Source organism: Corticium candelabrum, chromosome 12, assembly GCF_963422355.1.
Source record: "Corticium candelabrum chromosome 12, ooCorCand1.1, whole genome shotgun sequence".
NCBI lineage: Eukaryota > Metazoa > Porifera > Homoscleromorpha > Homosclerophorida > Plakinidae > Corticium > Corticium candelabrum.
The window spans coordinates 5,235,357-5,241,356 of NC_085096.1; the positions used below are offsets into that span (position 1 = coordinate 5,235,357).

The 6,000-nt window shown below is 40.5% G+C and overlaps 1 long non-coding RNA gene across 1 annotated transcript; it reads right to left on the reverse strand.

The window, feature by feature from the left end:
- Nucleotides 1–71: 71 nt before the first annotated feature.
- Nucleotides 72–2,704, reverse strand: LOC134188117 (uncharacterized). Its single transcript, XR_009971266.1, has 5 exons — nt 2,270–2,704; nt 880–933; nt 673–827; nt 274–615; nt 72–210 (listed from the first exon to the last, which is right to left on the reverse strand). It is a non-coding gene; the product is annotated as an uncharacterized LOC134188117 (long non-coding RNA).
- Nucleotides 2,705–6,000: the final 3,296 nt, after the last annotated feature.

The window sequence follows — 6,000 nt, forward strand, 5'->3', positions numbered from 1 at the left end:
CCCTTTCAATTGATTCCTCTACAACAGCTAGAGAAGTCGTAAAATTGAAAGCCAGATTACAAGTTTCAAGAGCCAAACTGCACAAAATTACAAGAAGAAATAATGCACTTGCTAAGCAAATGGCAAGTCAGGAATCAAAGATTAAAAAACTGTTTGCTGAAGATCAGCTGCTAGCATTGTCCCGAGGAATGCGAGGAATTCGGTGGTCATCTGCCACAGTGAAAAAAGCCTTACAACTTCGATTTGCATGTGGAGCCACAGGATATAACTTACTTTTAAAACAGCAGTACCCTTTACCATCTCTTCGAACTCTTCAACGACGGATGGAAACAGTTCTATTTGAGCCCGGCATACTCAGCCAAGTTTTTGAATACTTAGCAGTGAAGGTAAATAATTTGTGTGAAGAGGAAAGAGTCTGCTGTCTCACATTAGATGAAATGTCCATTACACCTAGTATTGAGTATGATGCAAGTAGTGGACAATTGCTTGGGAATGTGACTTTGCCTGGTCATTGTGGTAGTGCCACTCATGCTCTTGTGTTTATGTTGGGAGGACTGTCATCACGGTGGAAACAGACAGTAGCATACCATTTCACAGGAAACTCCACTGACGGAACTGTAATGAAACCAATTGTGCTGGAAATTATTGAATGTGCTGCAAAGATATGCTTACATGTCATAGCTGTGACTAGTGACATGGGATCTGCAAACCGAGCACTGTGGAGAAGCTTTGGCCTCATGACTGGAAGACACTGCAATACTGTTAGCAAAGTAGTACATCCTCAAAGTCCAACCAAATGGTTATATTTTCTCGCTGATGTTCCTCACCTAATAAAGAATCTTAAGACAGCTTTGGTTAGTGGCAAAGTCATCCCTCTACCTGATGATGTTGTTAAAGCAAACAACTTGAACTGTAGTTTTGTGTCCATTACACCTGTAAAAGATCTAGTAGAGTTTGAGAACCATCATGATTTAAAATTAGCACCAAAGCTAACTAACGCCACTATTTCTCCATCACATTTTGAGAAAATGAAAGTATCACATGCACTGCATCTGGTTAGTAAGTCGGTGAGCTCTGGACTTCAATACCTTGTGAAAGAAGAAGGCCTAGGAAATGAATATCTTTCTACTGCTTGGTTTCTGGATGTGTTTAACCGGTGGTTTGATTTCATGACAAGCAGGTACCCTGCAGTTGCACTAAGCAGATTGAATTGTGATAAATATGAAGAAGCTCTAATATTTCTTACGTCTATTATCAACTTAGTACAGAGCATGAAAATTGGAGATAAAAATTACTGGAAACCCGTGCAAGCAGGGATTATAATGTCTACAAATAGTGTTCTTGGTATCCAAGAGGAGTTGCTTTCAATGGGATACAAGTTCCTTTTGACAAGTCGTCTTACTCAAGATTGCCTTAAAAATCTTTTTAGTTTAGTCAGGCTAAAAAATCATATTCCTTCACCACTGGCATTTAAATACGCATTAAAAGTCATTTGCATTGCACAGTTCCTGAAACAACCTCATGCATATCAAGGAAACTACCAAGAAGATGACAGAGACATAGCAATTGACTTTCTTGACCAGCCATTGAAGCTACCAAGTACTGAACTGGATCTGAAAGATTTTGAAGTGGAAATATCAGAAGCAAATTGCATAGATGACATTCAGAAGGCTGAGTTGAACAGCTTATATTACCTTGTAGGATACTGTCTACACAGCATAAAGAAAAATGAAGAAATCTGCACAGGTTGTTTTGTGGAAGTGACCAGCTGTGATCTAAGTGATCAAGACTCAGCAACGTCCACTATTATAAAAGAGTATAAGCAAGGATGCCTTACTCAGGTATCAGAGAAAGCATTCTCTATGATGCTCAAAGTAGAAGTCATGCTAAGGAACTTCGATGAATCAGTGTTGATGACATCAAAAAATGTGAAAAGAATATTGTTGGACAAGGCTGAAGAAATACCAGTACATGATTTGTTCCTCAATTGTCATAATATCAAGCAGAAGCTACTATCAAAGTACTTGACTGTTCGCTTACACATTCTATGCAAGCAGATGAAACGTAAAAGAAAACAGGAGTTAGAGAAGAAAAGAATCAGAGTCAAGGTGAACTAGGAAGCAAGAGCATGACAATGAGAAAATTAGTTAAAAAATTTAAATGAAAATGAATGCCCTTGTATGGAAACACAACTCTAGCCAGTCAACAAATGTGTGCATGAGTATACATGTGTGCTTGTGTAACATGTAATTAAGCATCGCATTTATACCTTTTGTAACTTGAGCTTCTGATGATGAGCCATCGTTTTATTTATACCATTCAGTGCAGAAAGAAACGCGTACAGAACAACACGGCTATAAATGTTGGAATTCCGAGGCCAAAGCGCGAGGTTTTCCTTGAAGAGCGTCAGAACTGTTCAGATCGGTTGTTTGAACAATACAACGTCTCTCCTGCAGTGCAAACATTGACAGAAACAACTGAAATCTTGCAAACGGTTCATTTGGAATCTCTGTATTTCGGTAGCGCTCTCACCCGAAACCACGATGATCAGGAAACGACACATATCGAGCTTCTGAAGAAGTAAATCATAGTCCAATAGTTGCAACAAGTAGCAACGTAAAACTCACTTTAATGTAGAAACAGCAGTAGCCTAGTATGATTTTAGACAGATTTTTTACGTCGCGCGCATGGAAACAAAATGGCGCCCTTGATACGGGTTGTCGCAACTCTATATATATATATATGGCTCTGGTCATTCTATTAGCCTCGTACCCAGGCCCTCTTGCGCGCCCGGAGAAGAGGGCCTGGCACACGTGGTATTCGCATGCGCGCATAAATTAGAAGGAAATCGTGGTAATCTATGCACGCATGCGGAACCGACGTTGTTTAGAATCTCGAGCCGATAATGTCACGCGCAATCGACAGTGAAACAGCTTCCGTGTTCAGTAGTAATGAAGCTCTAGATCTAGACCCAAGGTCAAGTGTAACTCCGCGTTCGCGTAATCTTTGACTTGTTCTATCATCAGCAATACTATAGGAGACACGATCGCGACAATGACGACATATCCACAATCTTCTTCACCACATTTCTGTAGCTTACAGTCAACCCTATACGGTGTATGTTGATAGCACAGCGATTTACCGTATCCTGTAGGAAGGCAGCTGCAGACGTCGTTTCCGTTGTAGATGTGCTCTACGACAACACGATGCTGCTCCTTCAGCTCTACATTACACAGCTTAAGCTTGCCTAGAGTGTAGTGCAACACCAGAAGCTCTGCCTTCATCCACCACTTGCCAAATTGAGTCTCACTGCGCGCAACATTATCGGCTCGAGATTCTAAACAACGTCGGTTCCGCATGCGTGCAGACATTACCACGATTTCCTTCTAATTTCTGCGCACACGCGAATAACACGTGTACCAGGCCCTCTTCTCCGGGCGCTCAAGAGGGCCTGGGTACGAGGCTAACGCGAGAGGTTCTGCAAGAGTCCTTGGAAAGCGACGTTCCGATCGCCTAGTTCTCCTTCGAAGGTTTTCTGTTAGAGTGCATAGGGTGCGAGGAACAAATCTAGGGTGTAATGCGGTTTGTTGTAAGCTTCATATCTCTCAGCGACTACTTTCTGAAACCAGGACCAACGAGAAGCGATACGTACTGACGTTCAGTCGACCTCGATTTTACACTACAAGTTTCTACTTGAGTAGGGTAACAGCTCAGTTTATTATGGAAACGTCATTTGTTTCATACGATTCTTTCCAGATTATTGTAGTTGCGCAGTTGGAGTCAAAATGGCGTCCAAAATATGGGTTGTCGCAACTCTCTCTCTAAACGGTTCTGTAGTAGCCTCGTTCACAGCGATGGTGACGGCGCAGAGTCAACCGAGTCTGAGCTACACGAGGTACTTGGCCAGTCGTCCGGCTTACGCAGGTCTGCAGTGACGAGAGAGCCACCGGCAAGGACGGCTCAAGATTCTCCCCAGGTGATCGATTGATTGATTGAATTGCACTGCACGTAGGCGCGCGTGTGTAGAACAGCAAACCGCGCACCTTTGATTTTAGTTGCTGTGTACTGCGTTTATAAAATGGTAGTTAATTAATGAAGCCTAGCTGAGTTTGAGTTTCAGTGTAGTTACTAAATTTGTTGAGTTGTAGATTTAGCTAGATTGTTGCTAGATGTGCTAGTAGATAAATTAATTCATATACCATGCATATGTACTGTGCTCATCAGCAATGGCTGCTCGCACCTGAGATTGATTATGTACTTTTTGGGGGAGGGGAATTTCGAGAGATCATCCTAGGGCGGAATTCGAAGTCGTTGAGAACTACTCCGCCCCTTCCAATCAGCAGTACGCGTTGGAATGAAAAACGAACCCCTACTGCGTTGAGCCGTGACTAGGGCACACCAGAGGCGTCGCTCAATAGGGACCTGGGTGGGCCATGGCCCCCCCCAATATTAGTAGGCGTGGCCGTCTAGACAATTGACAATAGACAATAATCCTAGCGCTGGCCCCCCCCCAATTTTGGACGTCCAGCGACGCCTCTGGGCACACGTTACACCAGAGTCACTGCTGCGTACTTCGCAAAAGGCTGTTTCATTTTTCGTTCTTGCTGCGTTCATTTTTCGTTCTTTCCGCGTTCAATTCTTTTGACATTCAACTCAACCAAATATAATCAAAAATAGAAAAATTAAAATAAAAAATGAAAAAGGAAAAAAGAAAAATGAAAAACGAAAAATGAAAAATCAATAACGAAAAATGAAATATAAAAATCTGCTCGGTGAATTAATTTTTTCAGCAAAATAATTAAAAACATTTAACAAAAAATTGAAAAATAAAAAATAAAAAATTAGAATTGGAATTTGAAAATTGAAAATTGACATTTGAAAATTGAAAATTGAAATGGCCGGAAGGGTCACGGCTCATTGTGCCGTTTATGAGATATGGCTCGCGGTCTTCAATCAATTTCTATTTCAATGTAATGGAATATTGTAAGAGCAAGCAGCGCCAGTCAATTTTAAATTTGTCTCAAAAATTAAAAATGGAATAAACGAATTGGCCATGCAAATTCAAAATTTAACATTTAAGTTTTAAATTAAATTGAATACTGAAATTTAACATTAAAAATTTAACTAACGTGCTTGCAATTTCAATATTCCATTGCATTAAAAATGAAAATTAGTTTAAAATTAAGTTTGTTTTTAATATTCATTTTAATACGCAAATAATTATACTTTGTCGATCAGTCAATTTTTAATTTTTAACAGAATTTAATATTGAAATTGCAAGCAACTTCTTCGCTATTTTTAATTTCTAATTCTATATTCAATTGTTGCTGGGAATTGAGAATGGAATGGACGAAATGGTCACGCACCTCCTCCCCTCCTCATTGTCAATCCTCCACAATCCAGGGAATGATGAGGGCGGCGTGAGAATAGGGTTGAGTCTGACACAGCAGTCTAGCTGTAGGCAAATTGCAACTACAGAGTATCTGCAAATTATAAGAAAATGAATTCAAAGGTTATCAAACTGTTTGCTGTCCATTGCTAAACGTTGAATTTATCTAATTGTGATTCTCAGTGTAGGCAGCAGGTTCAATGTGAACGGTACACGACTGCATGCAATAGGATTGACCAGCAAACACGGATACAAGAATTATTTATTTGTGTTGAAAATCGGATACAAAGGAATAGTTTGTGTAACAGTATGAGGTAGGAAATGAGCAAGAAGTCTATAGCTAAATATAGTTTCAATTGGAACCTGTGCAATAGATAAATACAAAGCTTCTAAGAACCATGATTTGCTGGAAGTTACTCTTTCTGGCAACAATAACAAAACCACCACGACAGACTTCCATTGTTTTGGTAGCTCTAGACGTATACTGTAAGTAGGTGGAGACAGAACGCAGTGAGGACTGTCATTGGGCGAGAGGGATAAACGCAACGCCCACGTACAACCCAACAAAAATATACGTTAGAAGTACCAATCCTAGCCACGGCTCAGTCATT